Below are 19,671 nucleotides of genomic sequence, written 5' to 3' on the forward strand. Positions count from 1 at the left end.
TCTGATTATGATGAAAACAAGATACCTATCGGCATGTGGCACACATGCAATCATGTATTAAGTAGGTAGTCTAGATCCTAGTAAGCAACCACCATCAGCATGTCATTGAAAAAGATTATCGAAATATTAACCAGGTCACCATGGACGCTACACTTACCTTCAATGCTTTAGATTTCCTACCCCGATCCCAATAGACAATCATTTTGATAAGCTTTGTTGGGTTGGGCATATTACTCATTTGAGAAGCAACTGGTGAAGGCATAGACCTATTCACTGGAGTAATTAATGGATTATGGGGAACCATCCGGAAGTTACTTCAAGATCTTGGGTTTCTTGGTCACACACGGCCACCCGTGCCAATGTGGCACATGTTGTTGGACATAGGCCAGTGGGGCCCATTGGTGGGCAATCACTATGTCAAACAACCATTTACTCCAAAAGTTTAAGCTGTCAAAGTGTGGTGTATCAAGGGATTTCATGACTTCAACACCCCCCCGCACGTGTGGGGTGAGAACTCTGCACGGGAACATATTGACGAAGGTGGAGGGACACTCACATCATAAATAGGCCGGGCTTAATTTCCCAGTCCCTGGGCCGGACCTGATTTTCCTAACCCCCGTGGGAGAATAATATATTAGTAAGACATATTTGCTGCTCTCGAGATTCGAACATAGGACCTTCTGCTTTGATACCATACGTCTGCGTATATCTCTTCGCTACCAGTCGTGCTTTGTACCATTCAATAGATCCATCTGCTTTGTGTTTAATGGAGAACACCCATTTGCACCCCACGGTTTGTTTTCCTTCAGATAATGAAAAAAGAATCCATGTATTATTTTTAAGTAGTGCCTCCATTTCTTCCTCTATAGCTCGGGTCTATCTTGGATTTGCCAATGCCTCATGAACACTGGTAGGAACCTGACATATGGAGAGTTCCTGTGCAAATTTCTTGAGAGGTTCAAAGAGTTCTTTGGTGGATACATAGTTAGCAATTGGATACTTCGACCTTCGTTCTTCAATATCTGGAGAGTATCTGTTAGGTGGCTTGCCACGATTGTACCTGTGAGGTAAGACATATCCTGCAGATGTATTTATATCATCGGTATGTAAGGGTGTAATAACAGTACTTACCTCAGGAGTATTCTCAGAACTCATTTGGCTCTGATACCATGTCAAACAACCATTTACTCCAAAAGCTTAAGCTATCAAAGTGTGGTGTATCAATGTTTATCAAGGGATTTCATGACTTCAACACACTAGTGGGTGGGTCCCATGAGTTTAGGCTTCTTCTGGCCTCTTCCGTTAGCAAATGGATTTCAAATTCAAGTTTGAATTTGGATTTAAAAAGAGGAGATAGGGATAAGACTCATCCTTTCCTATTTAAGGCTCTCTCGTGAAAATATATGAGTAAAAAGAGGAATAGTGATTTATAGAAATTTATCCGTTTAGCTTGTCCTTGGGACGATCTAAGCCATAGATTGTAATCCGAGGCCATCTATACCGTAGAATCAGAGGGGTGATTAGAACCATCTGCTCCAGTGGTGGTTAGGCGGACCGCTAGATCTGGACCGTTCATCTTCAGCTTTGTGGAGGTTCCATATCATGTAGACCGTTAGATCTTGGGGGCTCACTCTTCCACACTTTCTTTCACATGTGTGAGACCCAACCATCAACTAGGTGGATCCTATTGTGTTGATGCCCTACCCCAGAAATCAGGCTGGTCCAATCATTAGGTTGACGACATGTACAAGGAAAATGGACTATGCACTTTCTTCTTAGCCATCCACCATTTTATACGGTGTGGCCCATTGTCACATGCATGGATTGGTTTTCAACTTTTGGTCCAAGGCATCTACGAGGTGGGGCCCACCTGATGGACAGCTTGGCATGCATGTGTTTGGGTCCCTTGCACATCCAAACGTTCATGGCCCTGGCAAACTACATAACAAAAATTGTTCATGGATGTACAAAATCTGGGATTTGCAGGCTTGCTGCCTCCAAAAAGTTTGTTTTCACCATACAATCAAACAGAGCCCATGTGAAGATGCTGTGATCTTAAGGTATTGAAAATACAAATGCATCCTCGTAAACACTACCAAATCTGCTTCACTTGTAATTTGAAAGCTGCCGATAGCTGGGAAAGCAGCACTGCAATCAGGATATCCGATGGATGCCTGCTGCAATGGCCATTGATTTCTGAGACAAAATCGGACATGACGCCCCTCTCAAAAAGAAGAAGAAGAAGAAGAAGAAGAAGAAAAAGAGTCAAGCTATGAATTCACGTAAGAAATGTTGTTTAAAAAATTGTTGAGGCAACTGAAATCAGGTTTACAATGCCTTCCAAAAAAAAAAAACAGGCTTACAATATGATGAAGATCACATGCCAATGCGAAGAGATACAAATACATCCTCCTGTTGCTAATTCTGGTAATATACACATTCAATTATAAGAAAACCATGTAGATAGAAGACATAAACAAGTTCTTGTTTGCAACAAAAGAATTTCAAACAAACACATGACCTCTAGCATGATTAACACAAAAACGTTCTTGGTTTACTAGAACAATTAGCATGCAGATTTTGCATATAAAAAATTATGAAATGCTTTAGCTACAAAAATCTCATATGATTATATTAACTTTGTGTCACTACTAAAAGTGAAATGAAAATGATTAGGGGAAAGAAGTCTAACCAATTTAGCTCACAAGTTGAGGAAATGCAAGTGATGAATTCAACAGCACCACATCTTAATAATCGCCTGCATTGAATCTTGTGCCAATCTTCCTTTCGCCTTCTCGAATCATGGGTTTGAATTCTGAATCCATGCTCCACAGCTCCAATTCCTTAACAGTAATCACATGTTGCAGTCCTTGGAGCATCTTCAAATCACTGCATCCATCAATCCACAAATGTAAAAGACTTGGCATTGACATACTTCTACTCTCCACTCCTCTTGTTCACTGTTCACAACCCTTTGGAATGCAAGTATTTGAAACCCATGTGTAGAACAAGCCATTTCCTTTCCCTTGTGTTCTTTCCAATGCAATCTGATAATGAGGTTTTTCAGTTTCTCAAACAATGCATGCGAACAGAATTCCATAGCAAGATTTTAAAGATTGTAAAACAGAGTAAATTCATATACCTATAATGACAATCACACCATCAATCAACTACCAGCATCACACCATTAAAGACAAAACCAAATTGAAGGTAATGACAATCACATTTGAGCAAGCTTTTGGCATAATCAGTTCCACCACATAAATAGAAAGCCACACTAATGCTAATGCCATCATTAAGCTAATGCTAATGCTGCCAGAATTAATAACACACTTGACACTTGCAGAAAGGAGTTGCAGAAGGCAATGGCAGTCCAGGATCGGAACAAAGCACATTGCAAAAAGAGTCTCACCTCAAGAATGCATTTTCAAAAACCCTCCAAAATGGGGATTTATATTACATTAAAATCCAAATACACCAAATTCCAACTGCCAAATGCACCTTCAAACTGAAATCCCTTCAAGTACACCAAATACCAAACTGCCAAACACACCCTAATAAAACATTTGTACACACTTGACCATGAAATACCTGTTGGAATATTTGGTTGAATTAAATAGACTATTAAAATCGAGAACCAAAAAAGGAAAATAAAATTTTGAGAAAAAAGAACTTATTAGGCGTGACTAAGTCACTCGGCTTGAAATCGAATTTGCTCCCCTTGGACAGCGTCCCAAGTGCAACAAGTTTCCAGAGCAATCGACCTCCAGGATACAATGACTATGATCCAGTCCCAGCGGTGCATTCACTATACACAGGCTCGAACCACTTGCAGTTTAATCTGAAAGTGCTGAGTTGACTCAGCGATGAACTCAGTAGAAAAATACTTAAAACCGAATATCAGAGAGCGTTTTATAAGAGAAGAATTTTTCGTATTTTTGAAACTGGAATCGGTAGTCTTTATATAGACTCCAAAGTGGTGCATAAGCACCCTTTACAAAAGGTTAGGTCCGTTAGGTTTAAACCCAACAGGGGCGACCAACCGGAAGGGATGCATCTCTCTTGTTTAAAATGAAAAAGCGCAAGTGTGAGTACACTCTCGTACATACAGTCCTGCGAGTACCCATACACACACCCAAGCGAGTACACTCACACCGCACTCGCACCCGTACCCCAACCTGCGCCCACGCCCAGCCAAGCCCGTCCCGTCCCGTCGCGCTCGCGCACGCACACACGCACACGAACATGGGCTCGGCTCGGCTCGGCGCACATGCGCGTGTGTGGTCAATGGCATAGATTAGAGCTATTAGCATAACCCCCTCGCAGGACCAAATTCACATGCCTCCTGAAAGGGGCTCAAGCCCTAGACAAAAAGACTATCTTATATACAAGATAGTTTACTTTGTCAAATCCGATGTGGGACAAAACCCACAACTCAAAAGTACAACAACTTTTAAAAAATGGAGGGAAATCAACGAAAATTTAAAAATTCAAATTTTAATATTATTTTAAAACAAAATATAACAATCCCCCACATGTTTTAAAATAAAACTCTTTCGAATTAAAGCGTAATAGTTGTGCAATGGTGCCGGTGTCACCATAGACTTGAACCGACATTAGAGTAAGCAAGACAGGTCTATAGGAATCAGGTGACACCATAGTCTTGAACCTGAATCCTTTTAATATAGATCACAAGTACATGCCACTCACACAACTCTTCCTCTGCAAGTGATTCTGCGGTTTGGTGTGTTTCGGCTATACACCATTACTTGGATTTCATGAGTGCTCTACAGAATTCGCCTAGATTTTCATAGGAAGCGACCTCCACCTCTACACCTATATAGGTGAATTCCATCAAGTGTATGCAGCAACTGTATACACCATTAAATATATGGCTATGGATCCATTAAGAGTTTTAAAAACTCATCCTTCTACGTTGTTACTCGCACTGTACACTATAGAAGGGGCTCATATAACTCAGTGCAATCGTCTACCTCATGTCTTGTTGTTTACCCATTGAACCTATCTCATGGGATCTCTACTTGTATAAGTTGGGTTGCCGACACTGGCAGCTTATATATTAGGCTCAACTCCATTTCCTTCGATGTATCATTGACTAACCTTTTAGATAGTCTTTTGGTCAGAGGATCTGCTAGATTCTTTTTTGACCTTACAAAGTCAATAGATATGACTCCATCACGCAACATGTGTTTCACTATGTTGTGTCTGAGTCTAATATACATATTTTTTCCATTATATAATTTACTCTTTGCTTTTGCTATAGCTGCTTGACAGTCACAATGAATAGACACGGCCGATACAGACTTTGGCCACAATGGTATATCAGCTAAGAGATTTCTAAGTCACTCGGCTTCCATTCCAGCATTTTCTAAGGCAATAAACTCGGATTCTATAGTCGACCGAGCGATACATGTCTGCTTGGTAAACTTCCAAGAGACTGCTCCTCCACTCAAAGTGAAGACATATCCACTTATAGATTTTATCTCATCTGAATCGCTGATCCAGTTAGGATCACTATATCCTTCTAATACAGCAAGATAACCGGTATAATGTAAACCATAGGCCATACTGCCTTTTAGGTATCTTAAAATCCTAGATAAGGCATTCCAATGCTCTTTTTCAGGGTTATGTGTATATCTACTTAGCCTTCCTACTGCAAAAGATATGTCTGGTCTAGTGCAGTTTATTAGATACATAAGGCTACCAATTATTCTGGAATATTCCAATTAAGACACTATTTTCTGTATTCTTCATGAGAGTCACAATATAATCATAAGGAGTACTAACAGGTAAGCAGTCCAAATGGTTAAACTTTCTCAATATCTTCTCAATGTAATGAGATTGTGATAATATAATAACACCATTTTTTCTGGTTACTTTAATACCCAAGATTACACTAGCCTCTCCTAAGTCTTTCATGTCAAATTTAGATGACAAGAATTTCTTAGTTGCATTAACTAATTTAATATTAGTTCAAAAAATAAGCATGTCATCAACATAAAGGCATATAATAACATAATCATTTCCAGAAATTTTACTATATACACATCTATCTACATCATTTATATGATAACCATTTGATTTCAAAACACCATCAAAATTTTCATGTCATTGTTTAGGAGCCTGTTTTAAACCATATAGTGATTTAATTAGTCTACATACTTTATTTTCTTTACCTGATATTTTATAACCCTTAGGTTGCTCCATATATATTTCTTCTTCTAAGTTTCTATTTAGAAAAGTCATCTTAACGTCCATCTGCTGTACAACTAGTTTATATATGGAGGCTATCGCTATTAAGACTCTAATAGTTGTAATCCTAGTTACAAGTGAATAAATATCAAAGTAATCTATTTCTTCCTTTTGTTTAAAGCCTTTCGCTACTAACCTAGCCTTAAACTTATCAATAGTTCTATCTGGTTTTAGTTTCTTTCTGAACACCCATTTACAGCCTATTGGTTTGTTTTCAGGTGGTAAGTCTATTAGTTCCCATGTGTTATTAGATATAATAGATTCTAACTCATCATTTATTGCTTCCTTCCAAAAGATTGCATCTGCAGAGTTAATTGCTTCTATATAAGTTGTAGGATCATCTTCTACTAAGAAGGTGAAAAAATCATCTCCTAGGTTAGTTTCTCTTCTAACCCTAATACTTTTTCTTGGTTGTATCTCTTCTACTACTTTCTCGTAAGCATTTTTACTAGTAGACGCAATATCTGATTCATTGACTTCCTCTATTCCTATAGATTTAGATTTCATAAGGAATACGTTCTCAAAGAACTCTACATCCCTAGCTTCTATAATTGTATTAGGATCTACAATATTATCTTTAGTTTTTAAAACAAAAAACTTATAGGCCGCACTGTTTTGTGCGTACCCTATAAATACACAGTCGGTCGTTTTAGGACCTAACTTTCTTTCCTTAGTTTCAGGCAATCCTACTTTATCAAGACACCCCCACACTTTAATATATTTATAACTAGGAACATGATTCTTCCAAAGTTCATATGGTGTTAGTTAAGAAGATTTAGAAGGAATCCTATTTAGGATATAATAAGCAGATAAAATTGCTTCTCCCCACATATTTGAGGGTAAGCCTGAACTGTTTAACATGGTATTCATCATCTCTTTTAGAGTTTGATTCTTACGTTCTGTTATTCCATTCTGTTCTGGTGTATAAAGAGCTGTAGTTTCATGAACTATTCCATTGTTTTCACATAATTCTCTAAATTGAAAAGATTCATATTCACCTCCTCTACGATCCCTGCACACGTGCCTAGTTGCACCAGTGTCTAGCACCCACTCCAAGTTGTTTACAAGGAAGACTTCTGACACCACAGCTATTACCATGTCAGACTCATTGCCTGTTTCTGTAAGATTAGCCCGCGGCTTATGTTTATTTTTCTTAAGCCTGCAGGTTTTAACATGATGCCCAGGTTTTCCACAGTTGTAGCAGTTTCCTTTTTTCTTGAATTGATTGTTTGCATTCTTCTTTTTGAGCCTGCATTCATTTGCATAATGTTCAGGTTTGCCACAGTTATGATAGTTGTCCTTTTTCTTATTATTTGCCTGACTTGATTCCACAAGATTCGCCTTTGAATCTATCTCATTTTTATTTTTTTGGTCCCTGATTCTATTGGCCTCCTCTATCGTATGTGTACGATAGTGGTTTCCAAAGAAACATCGTTCTTTTTATGTTTCATTCTATTCTTATATTCTTTCCAGAAGGGCGGTAACTTTTCTATTAGCGCTCCTGACAGAAACACTTCATCCAACTTAATTCGTTTTGTCGATAGTTCGTGAACTAGACTTTGAAAATCGTGAATCTGATTTGTGACAGGTATATCATCTGTCATTTCATAATGAAGGAAATTAGCAATTGCATGTTTCTTAGCACCCGCATCTTCTAATATGTATTGCTTTTCCAAAGCAGTCCATATGTTTTTAGCAAACACGTAAGAAGCATACACATTATATAGTTCGTTGGATAAAGAGTTTAGAATATAGTTTTTATAATTATTTTCATCTGTTACTTCAGTTTGATTTGCTGGATCTATAGTAAATGATTCAGATAAAATGTATGAAACTTTCAGGGTGGTCAGCGCGAACATCAGTTTCTGTTTCCACCGTTTATATGATTGTCAAGCGAACGGTTCGATTTTGGCTAACTCAGCAGAAACATTTACTGTTACTGTAGCCATAGTATATGTAATTCAACAATTTCGATTTCAAGATTGTTGGAATATTTGGTTGAATTAAATAGACTATTAAAATCGAGAACTAAAAAAGGAAAATAAAATTTTGAGAAAGAAGAACTTATTGAATTGAGTCGAGGTGTGACTGAGTCACTCGACTTGAAATCGAATTTACTCCCCTTGGACAGCATCCCAAGTGCAATAGGTTTCCAGAGCAATCGACCTCCAGGATACAATGACTATAACCCAGTCCCAGCGCTGCACTCACTGTACATGGGCTCGAACCACTTGCAGTTTAATCCGAAAGTGCTGAGTTGACTCAGCGATGAACTCAGCAGAAAAATGCTTAAAACCGAATATCAGAGAGCATTTTATAAGAGAAGAATTTTTCGTATTTTTGAAACTGGAATTGGTAATCTTTATATAGACTCCGAAGTAGTGCATAAGCACCCTTTACAAAAGGTTAGGTCCGTTGGGTTTAAACCCAACAGGGGTGACCAACCGGAAGGGATGCATCTCTCTGGTTTATAACGAAAAAACGCAAGTGCGAGTACACTCTCGCACATATAGTCCTGCGAGTATCCATACACATACCCACGCGAGTATACTCACACCGCACCCGCACCCGGGCCCACGCCCAGCTCGTCCCGTCCCATCGCGCTCGCGCACGCGCACACGGATATGGACTCGGCTCGGCGCACACGCGCGTGTGTATGGTCAATGGCATAGATTAGTGCTACTGGCATAGCCCCCCCCCCACAGGACCAAATTCACATGCCCCCTGAAAGGGGCTCAAGCCCTAGGCAAAAAGACTATCTTATATAAAAGATAGTTTACTTTGTCAAATCCGATGTGGGACAAAACCTACAACTCAAAAGTACCACAACTTTTAAAAAATGGATAGAAATCACCGAAAATTTGAAAATTCAAATTTTAATATTATTTTAAAACAAAATATAACAATACCTTCTATCTTATCATCCTTCATCTCCATGAAAAGCAGGCTTACATTTCAGACATCTAGAAAATATTATAAATTACCCATGGAAGATTGAAGACACCCAAAGTTCAAATGCTACATATTATGAACCCCACACAGGTGGCACAGCCCACTTCCAATCCATATTAAACAAAATTTTTACAGTCCACAAAACAAACAACTGAGATAATAAATAATTGAAATATTCTTTTCCTAATAGCTGAGTCAACATGTACCCTGACACTAGTGTCCATGCACCACTGGTGTCAGACATGATATAGTAGTAGAAGAATAAGTGTCCTCGTTACACAGCTGTTTACACTTGCTGACTGTACCATAGTCAACACAGCTATCAGCTTGCAGATTACTGAATAGAAAACATGGATATAAATTCTAATAAAATCAAAGAAACTGGAAGCCGATGTTCAACTCGATATGAATCAATACATGGATATAAATCGATCGAGTTGAACATCGGACACAACATGGATAGAATTCTAATAAAATCAAAGAAACTGTAAGCATTTTTTCATTTCAATAACAGAAATTCCTTACAAAAGAACAATACTATAATGTTGTAATACATCATCATCTAAGCCTTATCCCAACTAATTGGGGTCGGCTACACATATCCTACTCTGCATTCAATTCTAGCAGATTAATTAGAGTATACTGCTAGCTACTACCAGATGCATTTGTTTCCATTTCTTTCCTTTCAATAGAGGGTTCTGAAAATTAAAATAGGCAAAACATTGTGTGAGCACAGGGTGAAGTGGGAGTCGGCTAGACATATCTCCCACCATCCAATAATGGAGTGTGGGATTCTTAACTTGAATCTCAAAAGAGGGAGCTAGCTAGCTTCCTGTGAACTGTTTCTTAATGTTTGGAGATGATGTGCACCCCAGCTCTCAGTGTACACTACGTGCACTGTTGCTGTGGCTATTAAAGTAACTAATCAGACGTTACATTTTAGAATATATATACACAAAGACTGTGCTATTGACCTTTTTTTTATAATTTAATTTTTAATTTATGAATACAGAAGATTCAGAAAAGTCTCGCCATCACTGTGTAGCTGAGCTGCAGTGTCTTTGTTCAGTGTAGATACTCTATTCATGTTTCTTCAACTTAAATCTGCTTCTTTTATTGGCTTTGTTATTCATAGGTTATGTGTCATTTTCTATCACTGAAGATGATTTTCTTGATATATATGTTTCCTGAGGTTTACTAGGAAATTGAACTGTCAATTAGTTGCAGAAAATGTAATGTGAGATATTATCCTTTTCTCAAATAAAAGAAAAGGAAAAAGGAAACGAAAGAAAGAAAAGAAAGCATGAAAAATAATTGTTTCTGTGATTTACTTACTATAGAAAGAATTTAAGAAAATATTAGATAGAGAGTTTACATGCAACTGTTTATCTCTGGCTATTTCTGGTAAGATTTACTACAGAAATAAAAATTAAAATTTTAAGGCTACTGTGAATAATATGTAGGCTTTCATCCCTGAATTGAGTTAGTTATATGCTATTTGTAGTAATACTCTTTCTGATATGATATTATTTGGTGGGGACCCTCTAATAGTTTAAATATTGTAAGCTCAACATCCACTAGAGAATTGAGGTATTTGCATTGGAATTTCCACTTAAGTAAAACTCTTTACAGCTCATTTGCAAAACTTCATTTTGCCATCATGCTTCTTTTGTAATGACAGAAGGCGCACACCTGCAGTTAAAAGAACAACATGGCTATCTTGTCTTTGCATCAAGAGCTACTTTACCATGCAACTGAGAGCAATTTTTAATATCTGACCAACTTGTTTGTATGTTTACTGGTTACAGGTGTTAATTAGCTATGCCAGAATTGCAGAGATCATGGCATTTCACAGTCATTCCATCAAACACCTGCCGAGCAAGATTGACGGACCTGCATTTTGCATACATCCGTACCGAACTTGGTGGTAAGCGCTAGTTTAACCCCAACTCATGAGTTTCAAGTCAGCCCAAGTTGCATGAGTCAACTTATGGTATTACCACATCATGAGATCCAGTCAGACCCAAGAATGAGTTTCCAAGATACTCTACTCAAAATCTCACCTAATTAAGTTGACTGAGCTGACTTGGAACAATGGTTATATGTCACAATCATAAAAAGAATACTTTCTTGGCGGAAAAATAGATGAGTCAATAGGTCAACTTATGGAATGGACCAACTCTACGAACCAGCATGGATCCAATTGGATTTGAGCCTTAAGAGGCATCTACTGTCGAAGACGGATCGACCTTCAAGGAGGTTGATGCAACTATGAGGACACTTAAAGAGGATGCAATTGTAAGTCCACTCAAATGGCCAATTGCGGACCTAACCTATATGTCAACCATATATTGGCCATGGGTCGGTCATAGCTCAGCCATAGCTCGATATAACCTCTATCACAAGGTAAATACTAAGGTAATGAAAGGCACAATATTACTTGTGCCTATTATATCCGACACCTCTATCACCCAACCTTTTCCCGGACCAGCAATTCGAGAATCTCTCCAAAAGTCCAAAGATCTCTCCTAAGATCTTCGGGGCATCAAATAAGATCCCGAGAACCTCGGATGACAATAATCTCGAGATGATCCTGGACGAATCCAAATATCTGTGCAAAACGATCTCCAACATATTAAGAAAAACTCCTTACGGCATGATCTTCCTTCTCCTACAAATAGAGATACCCCCAACCAATGTAAGGTACGCATACATACCCTAATACTTGACTAGTGACTCTTTTCCTTAAGATCCTAACCTACAAAAGACCCAAGATCCTGACTTAGGCATCGGAGGGTCCCCTGTACAAGTCAAGGTCTCCTTTGTCTATTGCTTTCATTTGTGCAGGTCCTGAAGGGTTAACCAAGGAGGGTCTACCGAAAAACTGCATCAACAATTTGGTGTCGTCTATGGGAACAACGTTTTACCCATTCCTACTTTACCAGAAAAACTACAATGGCGAAAGGGAAGAAGAGAACTCGATCCTCCCTAGTTGTAGCTCCAGTTGCACCTCACTGCACACCGCCTCCCCCAGATCAACCCTAACAACCGAAAAAATCATCGGGGTTCTTCCTCACAACACCAAGCTAATTCCGGTTCCGGGAGGCAGGGCCAGTGGTCTCGTGCAAAGGGAGGACCATTGAACTCCCTCGAAAAGGAGGTCAGAATGCTGAGAGAACATGGGCTACATGAAGTAGATGTTGGAGTAACTGCAGCCACAACATGTGCAACAGGGAGGCTGATCAGACAGGCTACAACCCTCCTCAACCTTCTTGTACACGCACAACCTCTCAGAGGAGCTAACAACATAGCTCGGCTAAACCAACCTCATCTCAAGTTTCGGAGACCACGGCCTTGCCCGCTTCCAATCTATGCCATGAACTAGACTGGAAAAAGTGCGGTAAAGCCCTAGTCGAAGCAATGGTAGAGAGAAGTGAACCCTAGGAGGTTGAGCTAAAGAACTTGTGAGATCAGATCGGAGACATATAGTAGGCCTACCGAACTAACGCACCAACACAAGCCATAATGGAGGAATCTGATCCCCCATTCACTGTAGATATCATGTAGGTACAACTGCCAGATCAGCTTCGGTTACCTCAGGTTGCTCCATTCTCAAGGAATACTGACCCGTCAGAACACATAGAGTCCTTCAGAGTTTACACGGAGCTCCACGACGCTTCTAACGTAGTCATGTGCTGAGCCTTTTCCCTAACTTTGGTTGGGGTTGCCCGACTTTGGTTCAAGCAATTAAAACCAAACTCTATTAGTTCGTTCTCCCAACTTAGCCAAGCCTTCATCACGAGCTTTATCGTGAGAAAGAAGAGTCTCAAAGGACCTGCCCACCTCCTTCACGTCTTTCAAAAGGACGGCGAGCTTTTGAAGGACTACATCAAACACTTCAATTTAAAAGCTTTACAGGTCTGGAAGCACTCAGAGGAGCTCGCCCTAAACGCTATCATGAGTGGGCTGAGGGATAAGAAGTTCCTTTTTTCGTTGGACAAAAACCCTCCTACAACGATGGTTGAACTACTAAATAGGTCACAAAAATATGCTAATGCTGAAGAATCCCGTATCCTGCGAGAGGCTGTCCAGAATAAGGTTCCTCCAACCAAAGAGCAACAGACAAGGGTAGAACCAAGTTCGACTAATACAAACAGGAAGAGGAAGGACGATCAATTATGGGACAATCATCGCCCGAACAAGCGGCCTGACAGTAAGTTTAAAACTTACACTCCTGTCAATAAAACACAGGAGCAAGTCCTGATGGAGGTCCAGGACAAGCGTCTCCTCCATTGGCCGAACAAATTGAAGTCTAATCCCAAAAATAGAAGCAAAAACAAATACTGCCTCTTTCATCAGGATCACGGACACAACACAAGTGACTGTTTCAACCTCAAACAAGAGATCGAGGCACTCATCCGCAATGACTATCTTAGGGAGTACGTCAACCATAGAGGAGATCGAGTCACGGCGAAAGATGAACAACCAGTTAACAACGAGTCGACCGGGGAGATCCGCATGGTCTTCGGAGGCCACGGAGGTGGAGGAGACTCGAATAATGCTCGTAAGGTACATGCCAGGAATATTGGTCGTCCCAAAGATGAAATTCTACTTATTGGAAGACCTCTGAAAGAATAAAAGGTAGAGACCCATAGCCTGACCTTCACCGAAGAAGATGCCCGAGGAATCCACCATCCACACGACGATGCACGTGTGGTCACCCTGACCATAGCTAATCGTAAGGTGTTCTGCATCCTCATGGACACTAGATCATCGGCTAATGTCCTCTTCGCTCAGGCTTTTTCGGGCGGGAAGGTCATACCTAAGGTAGCAATACAGCTCCCACTTACAGTTGGGGGCTGTCAAAACCAAGTCACCACAATGGTTGATTTCTTGGTAGTAGACTGTCTATCCGTTTACAATGCTATCCTTGGCCGACTGTCCCTAAATGCCCTGCGAGCTGTGGTCTCAACCTACTACTTAGCCATGAAGTTCCCAACCAATCAAGGTGTCGGATTGGTTAAGGGCAATCAACACGACGCTCTGTAGTGTTATGCGATGACACTATGAGCTTCACATCAAGCAATGACCGTCACTTTTCTGGATCCTTGTGAGGACTCCGAAGAAAGAGGCCGCCCCATGGAAGACCTTATTCCCGTCCCGTTCAACGAATCTGTCCCTACAAAGACTGTCTAAATTGGATCGTCCCTAACGGCCCCACTATGGGACAATATGATAACTCTCCTCTGACGTTATGCGGATGTCTTTGCTTGGTCTCATGAATACATGCCCGACATCGACTCTAAGATCATCGTGCACCGCCTGAATGTCGACCTTGCTCACTGACCAATTCGATAGAAGCACCGCGCGCTCGGTCCCGAAAGATATGCCGTGATCGGAGAAGAGGTCGACAAACTCCTCAAGGATGGATTCATCGAGGAAGTACATTATCCAGATTGGATAGCCAACATTGTGTTGGTCAATAAGGCAAATGGAAAATGGCGGGTCTGTGTAGACTACACAGACCTGAACAAGGCTTGTCCGTCCCAAAGATAGTTTTCCTCTTCCCTGAATCGACCAACTAGTCGACAGCACCGCTGGGCACGAGCTACTCAGTTTTGTGAATGTTTATTCTGGTTATAATCAAATTGTAATGCATTCACATGATAAAACAAAAACTACCTTTGTCACTGACAAAGGTCTTTATTGTTACCGAGTCATACCTTTTGGATTGAAAAACGTAGGTGCTACTTATCAACGACTAGTCAACAAAATATTGACCCACTAAATAGGGTGAACAATGGAGGTCCATGTCGACGATATGATCGTCAAGAGCATAAAAGCTATGGATCATGTCACTGATCTCGAGGAGATGTTCCTCATCCTTCGTAAATACTGAATGAAGTTGAATTCGAACAAATGCGCCTTTAGGGTTAGCTTGGGCAAATTCCTCGGTTTCTTGGTCAACCAACGAGGAATCGAAGCAAACTCCAAGAAGATCAAAGCACTCCTTGTGATGGAGTCACTAAGGATGACCAAAGACGTTCAACAACTTACTGGGAGGATCGCGACTCTCAATCGCTTCGTGCCCTGAGCCATAGACAAATGTCTCCCCTTCTTCAAACAGTTGAAAGGGAAATAAGTGGTAGATTGGACAGAAGAATGTGAGGCGGCTTTCTGGAAACTCAAGCAATATCTAAGGTCGCTACCATTGCTCTCCAAACCTGAGCAAGGAGAGTCCCTACTGTTATACTTGGTTATCTCTAATGCAGCAGTTAGCTCGACTTTAATTAGGGAACACGTAGGAAAACAGTTCCCAGTGTACTACGTCAGTAAAGCCCTAGTTCCAGCCGAGACTAGATACCCAAACCTGGAAAAATTAGCACTGGCTTTGATCATCTCCTCTTGATGTTTGCAACTGTACTTCCAAGCTCACACCGTCATTATCATGACCAATCAACCATTACGTCAAGTGCTTCAAAAGTTCGACGCTTTAGGAAGGCTGACTAAGTGGGCAATTGAGTTAAGTGAGTTCGATATCAAGTAACTTACTAGGAGGATCGCGGCTCTCAATTGCTTCGTGCCCCGAGCCATAGACAAATGTCTCCCCTTCTTCAAATAGTTGAAAGGGAAACAAGTGGTAGATTGGACAGAAGAATGTGAGGCGGCTTTCTAGAAACTCAAGCAATATCTAAGGTCGTTACCATTGCTCTCCAAACCTGAGCAAGGAGAGTCCCTACTGTTGTACTTGGCTGTCTCTGATGTAGCGATTAGCTCGACTTTAATTAGGGAACACGTAGGAAAATAGTTTCCAGTGTTCTACATCAGTAAAGCCCTAGTTCCAGCCGAGACCAGATACCCAAACCTGAAAAAATTAGCACTGGCTTTGATCATCTCCTCTCGACGTTTGCGGCTGTACTTCTAAGCTCACACCGTCATTATCATGACCAATCAACCATTACGTCAAGTGCTTCAAAAGGCCGAAGCTTCGAGAAGGCTGACTAAGTGGGCAATTGAGTTAAGTGAGTTCGATATCAAGTATCGATCCCGCTCAACTATTAAAGGTTAGGCCGTGGCTGATTTTATTGTTGAGTTAACTCATAAGTCTGGGTAAGATACCAACCTACCCAGGCAAGAGCTTGTCCTAGACGTTCCATCTAGCCATGCATCCGACCATGCATCTAATGCCCAAGCTATACCCGACCCACTCAAGTGGATGCTCTATGTTGATGGCTAATCCAGTTCTAAGGCAAGTGGGGCCGGGATAGTCCTAGAGACCCCAGACCATATATGTACGCAATATGCCTTAAGATTCAGATTTTAAGCCTCCAACAATACAGCGGAATATGAAGCTTTACTCGTCGGACTTAAACTGGCAGCCAATATGGGAGCACAACACCTCGAAGTCTTCAGCGATTCCCAGTTGGTTGTCAATCAAATATCTGAAGAATACTAGGCCAAGAAGGAACGCATGAAAGCCTATTTATGGAAGGCCAAAGAATTGATCATTAAATTTCAAAAATGCAGTATTGCCCTGATTCCTCAGGCCGAGAACTCCAAAGCTGACATGCTAGCAAAGCTAGCCACTGCAGACAAAGACGATATTCCAAGATCTATCCCAATCAAGTTCCTTACGAAACCAAGTATCGACGAGGCCAACCTCACTACAGTTCTTCCAGTAAGTTTGGAACCTACTTGGATAGATCCAATCATCAACTATTTTAAAGAGGACAGATTGCCCGAAGATCGAATGGAGGCACGTAGGTTACGAACTAAGGCAGCTTACTACACCACGCTCAACAACGTCCTTTACAAAAAAAGGTTTTTATCTCCCTTATCTTAGATGTCTCCGACCGGAGGAAGCGGAGTGCGTCCTATGGGAGACTCATGAGGGGATCTGTGGGAACCACTCCAGAGGCTGATCTTTAGCCCATAAAGTTATTCGACAGGGTTATTATTAGCCGACCATCTAACCCGATGCCTGACAATTCGCTTAGAAGTGCGACAAGTGTTAATGCTTCACGAACATACCCCGACAACCACCTGAAGAGCTCACCTCTATAACCGGGCCATGGTCATTTGCCTAGTGGAGAATCGACATCATCAGCCTTCTCCCCACAAGGAAAGGTTAGACTAAGTTTGTTGTAGTAGTTGTCGACTACTTTATGAAATGGGCTGAGGCCGAACCATTGGCGAAGATAACAGAACAAAAGATCACGGACTTTGTCTAGAAGAAAATTATATGCAGATTCAAAATTCCTCGAACGATATTCTCTGATAATTGAAAGCAGTTGATAACAAACAGTTCCAAGGGATGTATGAGAACCTCTGGATTCGTAATGTTTACTCCTCGCCACAACATCTACAGGTAAATGGATAAGTGAAGTAGTTAATAAAATCATCAAACATCACCTCCGAACCAAGCTCAAGAATGCCAAGGGAGCGTGGGCCGAGGAACTCCCTAAAGTCCTTTGGGCGTACCGAATTACCACTCGAACAACCACTAGGGAGAGGCCCTTTTCATTAACATATGGAGCAGAGGAGGTCACTCTAGTAGAGATTGGATTGCCAACAGCTCGAACAGAGACATTCGACAAACAATTGAATACCGAACTAAGGGCACTGAGTCTCGACCTTCTTGAAGAAAAGAGAAAGCAAGCTCGGATCTGAACTGCTATACGCCAGTAGCAAGTGATGCATTTCTACAATGCCAGGGTAAAAATTAAAAGATTCAAAGCTTGATCTCATAAAAGCTCTTGTCAGCTTCATCGGTTCACTGAAACGGTCATTTTTCATGCAATCTGCAATAGGCATGACTATTGTGCTAAAATTTCGCACGAATCGACGATAGAAGGTCGCCAACTCGTGAAAACTCCCCACCTCATGAATGTTTGTCGAGATCGGCCATTCCCTAATGGCTCGTACCTTTTCATTGTCCACACGGATGCCTGTGGATGTTACAACAAATCCTAGAAACAACTGACTGTCCGTTAAAAAGCTACACTTCTTCAAGTTTATGCACAACTTGTTAATTTGTAGGACCGGCAACACCTGCTTGAGATGTTTCTTGTGCTCCATCTCATCTTGGCTATATATCAGTATGTCCTCAAAATAGACTGCCACAAATCGGTCAGTGAACGGTTTTAGAACTTAATTCATCAAATGTATAAAAGTACTTACTGCGTTCGATAGACTGAATGGCATGACCAGCCACTCATATAACCCTTCCTTAGTCTTGAATGTCGTTTTCCACTCATCACGAGGTCGGATACGAATCTGATGATACCTACTCCTTAGGTCTAGTTTAGAGAACACATTGGCCCCTTCTAATATATCGAGCATGTCGTTCAATTGTGGTATTGGGAACCGATATTTGATGGTAATTTTATTGATTGCTCGGTTGTCGACACACATGCGCTAGCTTTTATATTTTTTTTTGGCATTAATAATGCTGCTACGACACATGGGCTCATGCTCTCTCTCAAAAGATTCTTACGGATCAATTCCTCCACTTGCCTCTGAAATATCTCATGCTTCTTCGGACTCACCCGATAATGGGGGCGGTTGGGTAGGTTAGCCCCAGGGATGAGGTCTATATGATGTTGGATGTCCCTCATGAGGGCAATCCATCAGGTAAATCTTTAGGCTAGACTTCTTTGAATTCGTTTAACAATAGTCTTAAACTTGGAGGAATGTTTGAGGGTTCCGATTCCTCGCTATCACCCTTCACCAATACAACGCATACCTTGCCGGTTTCCTTGGATTCCTCCATAAAATCCCTAATGGTCTAGAGGGAACTCTCCTCCAATTTAGAGGCTTCAAGGTGGTTCTCTGGTGCCATATGGGCAATGATTATTTTTTTACTATCCTTGACAAATATGTAGACATTGTCTCGTCCTCGATGGGTCGCATCACAGTCCGACTGCCAAGGTCGACCGAGTAACATATGACATGCTTCCATGTCGACCACGTCGCAAAGTATTTGATCCTTATAATTTTTGCCAATTCAAAATGAGATAGTGCATTGTTCAGTTACCTTAGTCCCATTCACCTTTTTTATCCAGTCAATTGAGTATGAGGAATGTTGTTTTGTCGTTGGTAGGTGCAACTTGTACACCATCACTCTTGAGACGATGTTCTTTCTACTATCACTGTCTATGATCACATCACAGACCTTTCTATTAACAGTGCATGTAAGCCCCATATCCTAGACCATACCGTTCCGTAGACTTCCGCGGTCATTCCGGTCGAATTTCGACAACCTTCGACCTTTAACCAGTATTTGTGCACGACCCTGCATTACACGCCATCAACCTGAATCGACTCAAAATGAGACTTGTACCCTAGCGACTGCGTCATCACCGTGGTTCCGATGCCACGTCTCGCAGGCCGATCCGATACTCTGGCTAGGAGATGTGGGCCAGCGTTCGATGCCAGGAAAATGCC

This window comes from Magnolia sinica, chromosome 12, assembly GCF_029962835.1.
Source record: "Magnolia sinica isolate HGM2019 chromosome 12, MsV1, whole genome shotgun sequence".
Taxonomy (NCBI): domain Eukaryota; kingdom Viridiplantae; phylum Streptophyta; class Magnoliopsida; order Magnoliales; family Magnoliaceae; genus Magnolia; species Magnolia sinica.